At 40.6% G+C, this 11,785-nt stretch overlaps 1 protein-coding gene across 2 annotated transcripts in view; it reads right to left on the bottom strand.

Moving 5' to 3' along the window:
* LOC102904052 (cysteine-rich secretory protein 1-like) overlaps positions 1 to 194 on the bottom strand; it is a 107,881-nt gene extending 107,687 nt beyond the window's left edge. Inside the window, exon 1 of one of the 2 annotated variants that reach the window (XM_076557862.1) lies at positions 116 to 194. The gene's annotated coding sequence lies outside the window, so the exon portion shown is untranslated. The remainder of the gene's footprint in view (positions 1 to 115) is intronic. The other variant, XM_076557860.1, reaches the window with a different exon arrangement.
* Between the last annotated feature and the right edge of the window lie 11,591 nt (positions 195 to 11,785).

The following is an 11,785-nucleotide window of genomic DNA, read 5'->3' as shown; positions in this document are numbered from 1 at the left end:
GCGTGGTACACCGGCCAAAGCTACATTGGACGGTCGGGGCGGGCAGTTGGGGCAGGGCGGGGGAGGGGGACATGCGGGAGGGAACCCCAACGAGGACGCAAAAACACGCCCCTACCTCGGATCACTAGAGAAGACACTTTTTCTTACTGGGGATGGGATGGACCCAACCAGGAAACGAGCCTCCGGGGGAAGCCAAGAGCAGCGCATGTGCGAGCAACGAGTACACTGGATAACCAGAGAAGAACAGGAAAGAACGTGCGCGCGCACGTAGGCGATCATGGGGAGGTCTTAAGTCTGAGCTGGATGTTCATATCCACTCAAGTCAGTTAGGTTCTTACAAACCTCAGATAAGGGACTGGAAATGGGCTTGTTTTTGAAGACTGGCCTTTGTAAGTAGAACAGCCTTCACTCATACATTACAAACGGCTGCTCCTGCATCACCACCACCTTCTCCTGGAGGCCTGGTAGGGTTATATGCCCCTGAAATCTTCACTGTGCATACCTGGTAGAACACTTAAAGGAAAGCTTTGAAAATGTTGGGGGTCTTCCTCAGAGAATGGATCTCCTTGACACTCTTATAGCATAAAGTCCTCAAAGCAGATGAAGGATTCATAGTCTGGTATTGCTTCCCATAAAGCTTTTGATGGTGAGCCCTTGCCATTTGAATTTGTTATGGTCTGCATCTTGTGCCCAATTTTTAGACAGTGATTTTTCCATGACATATTTACTTTCTACTTTGCTTGAGTTTTTTCAACTTGGCAGAGTGTGGGAGCCCGTTCTGGGGTTCCTCGTGGCTTTACCCAGCAGGTCCGAATAGAGGATGATCAGGACCACGGGCCTGAGTGCAGGTGTCTGAGATGGCATGCACTTGGCTGTGCTGGGGGAGGAGGTCTTTTGCTCCACCCCTTGGCGTCTCTATAAAAACCCTGGACCAGAGACAGTCAGGGCCTGTTGGAATAGGTTCCAGGCCCTCTCGAGGCTATCCTTTATTTTCTATCTGTTTATCTCCGCAACATTCTCCACTATAAATCCTTCTATCTAATATTTCCTGCTGATCGCACTCAAGAAAACTCTGGGAAGCTGTGGGGGTGGTGGGTAAACGCCCCACAGAATGGCGCCGTGAACAGGGACTAAAGAAAAAAAGGGACTAAAGAAAAAAAGGGACTAAAGAAAAAAAAGGGACTAAAGAAAGGGGAAAAAAGGGACTAAAGAAAGGGGAAAAAAGGGACTAAAGAAAAAAAGGGACAAAAAAAGGGGGGACTAAAGACAAATGAACAGGGACTTAAGACAAAGTAATAGGGACTAAAGATAAAGGAAAATAATAGTTTTATTACAGAGTTTTTGGTGAAAGTGCTGAGTCAGCCCTGCCAGTGGAAAGGCATGCCGGTGTTATGGAATATATATATTCTTATATATATATATTTTTGGTGAGGCAGGGGTTTTATCCTCGAGAGAAAAGGAAAGCGGACTGGAAGGATGTCCGATGCTGCAGCGAAATTCTCTTCTGTCAAAATTTTCTATCTTCTATCCCTTTCTCAATTTCTATCTGTGATAAGTATAAGGTATAGGGTAGTAATATAGTTTAGGAAAAACTTAGAAGTGTACGAAAGTGTAGGAAAAAATAAGTAAGGCAACTAGACAGAAAAACTCTCCAATTTTTTAACTTTGGGGGCTTTGAAAGCAATCTGGGGAAAAAAATCTTTCTTTGGGCTTTTCGGGTAGTAAAAAAGCTCTTCTTTGAGCTTATGGGGAAGAAAAAGTTTCCTATGGAAGCTTTTGACCTGGGGACAGCTGAAATGCCAAATCCAAGCGGCAGGAGAAAGTAATTTCTCCCTGAGGCAAAAATGGTGTAAGAAGTCAAAGTTTAAAGTTGGGAAGTTTTGGGGAAAGTTGGTCTTTCTCCTGGGGAAAAAAAAATCTTTCTCTTAAACTATAAAACTTTTCTTGGAAAAATTGGGGGGCAAAATCTCTCTAAAAAGCCTTAATCTTTCTCAAAAGCTCTCTTAAACGTAAAAACTAAAGCCTTTAACTTTCTCTCAGAAGGAAAAAATTAGAATCACCTGAAGATATTAGTATGGGGACCACCTGTGATTAGCTCTAAGGGAAAACAAAACTCTTAAGACAGCAAAACCTCTCTAAGTTCTTTCAAGCTTTAACAATCCTCCCTGCAATGCAGGAGGCAAGGACAAGTTCCTAAAAACCTCTTCTAAGCTCTCTCTCTTCAAGCTAGTAAAAGACAGTGGGTCAGAGTACCCTGAGGGAAACGCTTGGGGAGAGAAAGGGTGAAAAGCTACAGAGAGCCAAAAGGGCAGGAAACTTTACCTGAGAAAAGCAAAAAAAGCCAAGCTTTTCAGTTACAGCCGAGCTGAGGCAGCAAAGGTTTTGAGTGAGCATTTCAGAATGAAAAGGTGCTCCTAATCCTCCTAATGCAAAGATCCCCTGAAGCAATGCAAACTCCATTAGCATTGTATCCTCGCTTCTGACCAAAAACCCAGGGGCGACTGGCCAGCGTCTCTGAGTTGGAGTGCATTTCTGGGATACTAGGGTTCCTGCGTTGTAAACTTCCTGGAGCACAGAGCTGAGGCAGGAAGGTGCAGGACCCAGGGGAAGATTGCTAATGAACAAACAAAGCTAAAGCCAGTGGGAACGGCACAGTTGTCCACTTTCCTACAAGTCCCGGGTTGATAGGTCCACAACTGCAAAAAGAAATCTGAGAAAAAGCTTTCCAATCAGAGAAAGGACCATCCTGGGAAAACAGTAAAGCTGAACTGGGTCTGAAGCAGTTGTGCTGCCGAGCCAGGGCAGAACAGAACTATCCAAGAGTAAAGCTTTCTTTTCTGTCAGAGAAAGCATCTCTTTGAGAAAAGCTTTGTTTCAACTGACTCCCATGAGATGAGGGAGTGTAGCCCTGAGGGGTGATTGCCTTTGGCATAAGCTCTGTCCTGAGCACCCAGACAAGCAAACACAACCCACTGGGGGACTGGGCCAGGTGAAGGCCTGAAGAGGCAAAACACCTGTCCTAATGGGAGCTTAGAAATGGCAAAAACCTCCCTTGTTAAATTTTTTCGTCTGTACGCAAACCACACAGACCCTGAAAACAGAAACGGACAAAAAGCCCCTATCTTCAGTAGCAGGGAAAGCCGCCACTGTAGTGTCGGAAACTGTTTCTGGGGTAGAGGGGATAAATTGAGACCAAACTGGGAACTGTCTGGGAGAAAGACTCTGAAGAAACAGAGAAGGGACATAATCCTCCCCAGAAAATATGTGACCTGAAAAAGCTGCTGGAGTTTGAGGCAGTTTCGGGGGGAGAAAAGCCCCTTCTTCCGAATGCAGCTAGCAGAGGAACAGAGCCGCAGACAGATAGCTGAAGCTCTGCATCTGGCAGGGGAAGGAACAAGCAAAATGAGAATAAGATCAGTGGGAGAAAATCTCTCTGAAAGAGCTATGGAAAAGCTGTTGTACATGATCTTGTTTTTCACTGACTGGCTAAAGCAAACACAAGCCCCGAGGAAAGTTGCTATCAGAAATGCCAGCCTCGGTGCCGGCTAATGAGGCAGGTGTGGTTCTGATCCAGGGCCAGTGTCTGATGAAGTTGAAACACCTGTTAAAGCCAGCTGAGGAGAGAATAGAAACCTCCCAATGTGCCATAGCTGAAAATGTAAGATGCTTGTTCAAATCTCACATTGCAAAAGCAAAAAAAAAAAAAAAAAAAAAAAAAAAAAAAAACTGTTCAAACCTCCCGGGCAAGAATTTGTAAGCAAGTCTGGTAAAAGAGACTCTCAGATCCAAAAAGAACTATGGGAAATGATATAAGGGACTGATATGGGACTGATATAAGGGAAATGCATTCTGGGAAAGGTAGTTTTTCTGCTAAAGATGGCGACATTGCCCTGAAACACTTTTGTCAGCTCGAAAATACGTTCATGGTAAACTTAAAATACAGCTTTTAAAAGAATAAGGAGGAAAATCGTTTAAGAAAAGTCAGCTCCAATGACGGTAAGGAGCGTGGAACTAAGAAAAGTCAGCTCCCATGACGTTCCTATAAAGGAAGCGGAATGAAAGTGGCTCGATTAGTGTTTCTGAGGTTTTGTCACTGGTTTAATGCAAACAGTGAGGAATAAGAGTTCAGAGCTGTGCTGCTTTTGGCTTTACTAGCTTCTTTAGAAAAATACCTTATATCACCTAATAGCTGTGCAATATTGGCGAAGAGCTTTACAGAAGCTAAATAAGATAATTTCACCCTCAGCGTAAAGTTTTTCAGTAGAACAAACCAAAAGTACTGCTGTGATAGAAACGTTTGTTTGAGTTGAAGTTCTTAGGGGAGCTATTATGAATTTGGGTGAAGGGACAGCCTCTAGTTAAAAACTGTCTACCGCTGACAGTGCATCTCTGCCTGTCCGGAACTGCTGAGAGAACTCGCAACTTTGGGGTGTGGCTTTGTCCTGAGAGTGTTACAATCCCCTAGCAACAAGTATCACAACTCTATAATGACAACACTCACTAAATCCCAGTGCTTTATAGCAAAGCTGACTATAAACTGTAAACTTTAGAAATGATGTTGTACGTACTTCCTGTCTAGTTAAGAGAATCTTTCTGATAGATGGTGATAATAATTAAGAGTAAGAAGTAGAAAGACGAATATAAGATATGTGAGTTTGTAAAATTCTGTCTTGTTAGATCTGTGTTAAGAAATCTTTAGGTGTTTGCTAAGTTAGATATATGCTAATGGTAGCCTATATAAGTTTGTAAAATAGATCAATAGAGTTCCTTTAAGAATATAAGCTTGTAAGAAGTATCTAAGGTAGTCTTAAGACATGTAGTAATAAGCTTGTAAGATGCTAGTTGTAAATGTAAGTTTAAATAAGAAATAAGATAAGTATATAAGAATTAATAGGAAATATATTTGCTAAAGTAGTTCTATAAAGTATAAATAAGTAGATGTTAATATGTTGTATGTGAGTTTGTAAAAACGTGTAAATGTTGAATATGAGTCTAAATGCTTTGCAAGGCAAAAAAATGTTATATGTGAGTTTGTGAAAAAGTGTAAATGTTAAGTGTGAGTCTATTAATGTATATGGTGAAAACACCTGAGACACAGGAGATAGTGTCCTAGTAGACTGCAAAGTAGGCAGTCTAAATGATTTCAAAAGCTCCAGAAGCCGCTAAGAAGCTAAGAATGGCGGACGCCAGAACCAGCACAAGGCATCCGCAGCTGAGATCCGTGGAATATCAACGCAGCACAGAAAAACCTGAGCTAACAGCAAAAACGGTGCGGTTTAAAATCTTACTATAACTAAAAAGGTCTGTCTGTGGGAACAAAAGTTGCAGAGACGCTTGTTTGAACAAAAATTATTAACTGCAAAAAGTTTTGGTTAAAAAAGTTTCTTCATATTTGGAAGTAAAAGCCTGATACCAGAATTTATTTCTTATTTAAACTTTTTGAACTTAAAATGAGATAAAATTACAAAAACATTTTGGTTATGGATTTCTTCAAATTTGGAAGGCTAGTACCAATATTTATCATTTGAATTTTGGTACTTAAATGAAATGAACAAGAGAGATTTCATTGCAATGGGACAATTTTGAGCTTACTTATAGTAATGACCTAGGAACGGTTTTCTGGAATTGGGTTAAAAAAGAAACTGTTTAAATGAAGAAATGTATTTCTACTTAGAATCAAGATGCAATTTTGTGTATGCGTATATGCTTTATTAACTGGTGATTTATGAGTTGTTTTGTGAAACTGTTTATGTAAAAATGAAATTACTTATGGAACTGGTTTTATGTTAGAAATGGAACTGTTCAAACATATAAGTTTGGGTTCCTCTAACTAGGTTTGAGACTTTGTTTAAAAAATTATAAAGAAAAGGAGGAGTTATGAGATTGAATTATGTTCGCAGAAACCTATTGATATTAATGCACCCTGGTTTTGTGGAGTTAAGAAAATGTTTAAGTTTGATGTGAATACATCGAAGTTTTTCCTATGTTCTGTTAACAAGAAAATTCAAATGACTAAGTTAAAGTTGTAAGACGGAGAAAATTGTTAACTATATATAGCACCATATATGCTAATTCTAATGGTTCTATTAAGAGTTTGCTTTGAGTTGTAAGATTGAGAGAATTGTGATTATGTATAGCAATATTTGTTAACCTGTTAATGGTAATGATGAAGCTAAGGGATTCTTTAAGTTTGTAGTCGCCTTAAGAGTTTTGGTTTAGAAAGGGCTTGAGGCAGCTAAGACTGCTGTGGTCACCTTGGACCTAATTCAAAAGAGAAATGCCATCTATATCATCCTCTACTCCCATACTGGGAGGTGTAACAGCTATGGAGATTGCTGTAAGCCATTAATAGTTATTTTTTTATATATTAAGAAGGGGGGACCTGTGGGAGCCCGTTCTGGGGTTCCTCGTGGCTTTACCCAGCAGGTCCGAATAGAGGATGATCAGGACCACGGGCCTGAGTGCAGGTGTCTGAGATGGCATGCACTTGGCTGTGCTGGGGGAGGAGGTCTTTTGCTCCACCCCTTGGCGTCTCTATAAAAACCCTGGACCAGAGACAGTCAGGGCCTGTTGGAATAGGTTCCAGGCCCTCTCGAGGCTATCCTTTATTTTCTATCTGTTTATCTCCGCAACATTCTCCACTATAAATCCTTCTATCTAATATTTCCTGCTGATCGCACTCAAGAAAACTCTGGGAAGCTGTGGGGGTGGTGGGTAAACGCCCCACAGCAGAGCAGGGTATCAACTACCAAGCCACATTATACATTGGAAAACAGTGAAATCAGCTTTTAATTTTGTATTTTAAATTGTAGCTTCAAATGAATTTTAAATCCTTAATTTTTTTTTTCTGAGACAGTGTTTCTCTGTGTAGCTTTGTGCCTTTCCTGGAATTCACTCTGTAGCCCAGACTGGCCTCGAACTCACAAAGATCCACCTGGCTATGCCTCTTGAGTGCTGGGATTAAAGGCATGTACCACCACCGCCCGGCTTGCATTTTTAAATTCTTAACATAGCCATTTACATATTATTTTTCGGAATGAAATAAAATGGGAAAATAAATATCAAAGATTTTTAAATCTGCTAACAGTGGCTTCCTTCAAAGAAATATGAAGCAATAGAAGTTTTATCAGTAGAATTAAATTACACAGAAGACATTTCTTGTTCTAAAACTTCTCACACTTAAGATTACATGAATTTTCACCTTCTAGTTCAATAACAACAGGCTAATCTGTAACACTATTATTATTATTGAAACTGTCTTTTTCCTGTCTTCTCTGAAGGCATGAGCTACATCACTTTGGTCATGTAAAAGTGCATGCCTGTTCCAGTATCCATTCTTTGTTACTCAAAACTCAAGTCCATTTTTAGTAAAATTCTAAACCGCTTGGTATGTTTTGTCCCTCTTGGGTTCTCGGGTCTTAGGTTTAACTCTTCTTGATTGGTAATGAAAAACAATTAGTCATAATTTTTTTCACTAAGACAAATACACAACATCATTTTAGAAGAAATAAATAAATCTTTATTTGTACTCATGGATTCAGAAGTTTCAGTACACTTGCTTAACAATGGCAGAGCACCTGCATCCCTCTATTGAAGGGAGGAAGCAGCAGGGAAGATGATCTCCAATCCCTCCCCTTCTCTTTCTCTATTCATTGCCCACACTACCACTGACATCATGGGCTAGGCCCTGCCCAAAGATGCTCCTTGTAAAGACCTGGTTTTCCCTGTGCTTTATCCAACCTTGGTTTCAACAATTCTTGCTCATATAAGCCCTCCTCTTTCTCGCTAATTAGACTCTCGGAGCTCCACTCGGGGCCGAGCCATGGATGTCTGCATCCAGATTCCTCAATAGCCAAACAAATGGAAACACATGAACTATGAACCAAAGGCTGAGGGGCCCCCAACTGGATCAGGCCCTCTGAATAGGTGAGACAGTTGATTGACTTGATCTGTTTGGGAGGCATCTAGGCAGTGATACCAGACCCTGGGCTCATTGCATGAGTTAGCTGTTTGAAACCTGGGACTTATGCAGGGACACTTGGCTCAATCTGGGAGGAGGGGACTAGACCTGCCTGGACTGAGTCTACCAGGTCATTCTCAGTCCTCGGGGGAGGCTTTGCCCTGGAGGAGGTGGGAATGGGGGGTGGGCTGGGGGGAAGGGCAGGGGGGCAGGAAGGAGGAGAACAAGGGAATCTGTGGCTGTTATGTAGAACTGAATGGTATTTTAAAATAAAATATAATTAAATTTTTTAAAAAAAAGACCTGGTTTTCATGATAATCACTCCTCTGGTGGCCTTTTACAAGTAGTAACTCTCTTATTTAGACATTTATACAGAGTTCAACTGACTCTCTTCCTTCTTGTAACATGAAAACCATTTTTGCCCTTCAGGAAGAGAATGATAATTTATTCTTGAGTAAAATAATACCTAGTTATAAACTCATTAAAACTGATTGGAACTGTCTGAGCACATGAGAGTTTTCAAAACATGTCAGTAAAACAAAGCCAAAGAACTTCAGAACAAGAAAATCAGAGCAACCTCACCTGATTATTCTAAAGAGGAGACACAGCATGGAGATGTGTGGGTCCCCATGTGTATGTTAAGGGACAGAAATGCAGAGAATTCCTGATTGTCCTAGGGATTCTAGCTCATATCAGTCCCCACTGCTGACATGGCCTAGTAAAGCTGTCAATCATCCACCTACATTTGGACCCTCCAGATATGACCCTGTATCTCATCTCTGGAGCTGAACTTATCTTTGGGGTCAGGTCAACTCTTTGGCCCTTGGCTTGGCAATACTAACACCTATAAGAAAACGTAAACATTCATACAGAACTATAGTTAGTTCTAGAAGCATCCAAGCCATCAGCAGACTTTATGATGTTGACCTTTGTGCAATGGAAAATAGCCTATGAATATTAGATAGTAGAACTGGCCAGGAAGCATACCCATAGCACAGACAGCCCGCCTTAACTGTGGTCCCTAAGCGTTTGTCCATCTGCACAGGTATTGCCCTTGCTTCTGTGGCTGCCATGGTCCTGTACTCACCTTCTCTCAATCCTGAGGCCAGGTTCAACGCATTGATATTCTGACATATATGAAAACCAATGAAATACAAACAAAATATAAAATCTTTTGAACTCTGATGTTTATTCCTTATTCTTAACAAACATGCCAAGCTAAAGTGAAATCATGTAACTGAACATGCTGACAGTGAATGAGAAGCATTTGGGATTTTGCTGTAATGTGTTGGCGAATTCCCTTTAAATCTAAGACTAATCAAGAATGAAAGTGATATTTTAAATGCATCAAAAATAAGAATATTTACCTTAGTTCAATGAAAACATTTATTTTTTTTATATAAAGCACCCTATTATTTCTCTCAGACTTTTCTTTCATGTGCTTCAACTCCTCAATTGAATTGCCATTTTATTCTGTAATATTTCCCATGGACCTTTCATATCATAACAATGAACTCTCATATCTGAATTACATGTAATATATTAAGATTCACTAATAATATCAAGGATATATCATTATTTCAACAAATATTTGTTGATATCAATACAATGGTAGAATTAATATGAGCAATATTCTACTAAGTCTCCACAAATTTAAAAAAAAAAAAAAACATAATCCATGTGATCAAACTGTGAGAAGCACCGAATTGCAAGTGACCATTGCAGTCAATAAGCAAGAATGGATAAAATACAGAAATATTAATAGAGTTATAATGGAAACAAAGAGTAGAAAGAGTCCCAGTCTCCTCTCCCCAACTCTTGCTTTGGAAAAAAGAGAAAAGGGAAATCTCTAGGAGCAAACACAAAAGAGTAGATTATTTTCCCAACAAGCAGACGCTGGGAAATTACTCAGGGCTACTGTCCAATATCATTGTCTTAAATATTCAGTCAAGTGAGATACAGAACCCACAAGGAACTGCAATCCCATCACTCTGCTGAGAAGAGCAGCCAATACAGCACAACCGAGTCTGGCCCTCAAATCATGAGAACTAGGACTCGGGTAATTTTTTTTTTAAGTTTTCTGTGAAAGCAAACTAAAATTTGGAAATGCAAATTGAAAAATGGTTCATTTGACTCATTTTGTACAAATTGAATTTCAATCCAAACACCTTCCTTACTTCGAACCTTACAGTGTCTTTTAAAAGTCATAGAACATGGCACATTGTGGGTCACTGTGTCAATATATTTTACATATTACTTTATGTTAATCTCTGTGAATCAAAAAACTGGATTGGAGTGGTACTGTGGTGTTTCCAAGCATGCAAAGGGAAATCAAAGCCAATAACTAACAGTTTGTGTGCGAAGAGCAGTCATCGTCCTCTTCTTTATAAGAAGCCAAATGGAATAATTTTCCTCCTAAAGATTAAAACCTTCTGTGAATTGAATTAACTATATCCTAGGAGAGTTTCAAACCTTTCCTTATTGGTCAATTAACTTCTCACTCAAAGTTCCAAGTATTCATTCTTGAAAAGTCATTCTGTATGTATTCATGCTGGTTTCAGAAGTTACAGTAAGATATTATCCCAGGATGTGACAACAGTAAAACATAAAAATAACCAGAGGATTATATTTCTATGAAAAGTACAGTTTCCCTTTGGTACTGAAATGAATTAGACTGCCCTATTCTATAATTTAGATCACAACAGGTTTCCTGGTGTTCTTGACCTTAAAATCTTTTTGCCCCTCCATGCTGTGTTGTTCTCTGAGTTGTATATGCAGGATCTTTAGTGTAGATGTTATCTGTTGAGGCTGGGATCCCCTCAATAGTTTGATCCCTGTATTGAATCTACTTTTGGTGACCTGTGATAGGATTCATTTGCAATAAAACTTATCTGTGGATATAAGGATAAGATTTAGAATACAGTAAGGTTTTGTGCTAGTCTAACAAGTAGAGGTAGTGGATTCTTTTTATATTTTATAATTAATTTAATTTTACTTATCAGCCACAGATTCCCCTGTCCTCCCTCCTCCCACCTCCAGCCCCCCCCCACCAACCCACTCCCCATTCCCACCTTCTCCAAGGCAAGGTCTACCCAGGGGATTCAGGTCATCCTGGTAGATTCAGTTGAAGCAGGTCCAGTCCCCTCCTCCCTGCACCAAGGCTGAGCAAAATGTCTCAGCATAGGCTCTAGGTTCCAAAAAGCCAGCTCATGCACTAAGGACAGGTCCCAGTCCCACTGCCTGGGAGCCTCCTAAATAGTTCAAGCTAATCAACTGTCTCACTTATCCAGAGGGCCTGATCCAGTTCCATGGGGGCTCCTCAGCTATTGTTTCATAGTTCATGTGTTTCCACTAGTTTGGCTATTTGTCCCTGTGCTTTTTCCAATCACAGTCTCAATATCTCTTGTTCATATAATCCCTCCTCTCTCTCACCGATTGGACTCCTGGAGTTCCACCTGGGGCTTGGTGGTGGAACTCTGCATCTGCTTCCATCAGTCACTGGATGAGAGTTCTATCATGACAGTTGGGGTGTTTGGCCATCTGATCACCAAAGTAGGTCAGCTCAGCTTTCTCTCAACCATTGCCAGTAGTCTACTGTGGAGGTGTCTTTGTGGATTTCTGGGGACCTCTCTAGCACTCTACTTCTTCTTATTCCCATGGGGCCTTCACTTATTATGGTATCTCTTTCCTTGTTCTCTCACTCTGTTCCTGATCCAGCTGGGACCTCCCACTCCCCTAAGCTCTCTTTCCCCCAACCCTTGGCCTCCATTACCCCCCCACCCCGCGTCCAGTTTGCTTATGTAGATTCTAAGGTCCACAACCACA

Source organism: Peromyscus maniculatus, chromosome 21, assembly GCF_049852395.1.
Source record: "Peromyscus maniculatus bairdii isolate BWxNUB_F1_BW_parent chromosome 21, HU_Pman_BW_mat_3.1, whole genome shotgun sequence".
In the NCBI taxonomy this organism is placed as follows: Eukaryota; Metazoa; Chordata; class Mammalia; order Rodentia; family Cricetidae; genus Peromyscus; species Peromyscus maniculatus.
Note: the sequence above shows the minus strand (reverse complement) of the source record. Positions and strands in the feature narration are given on the sequence as shown.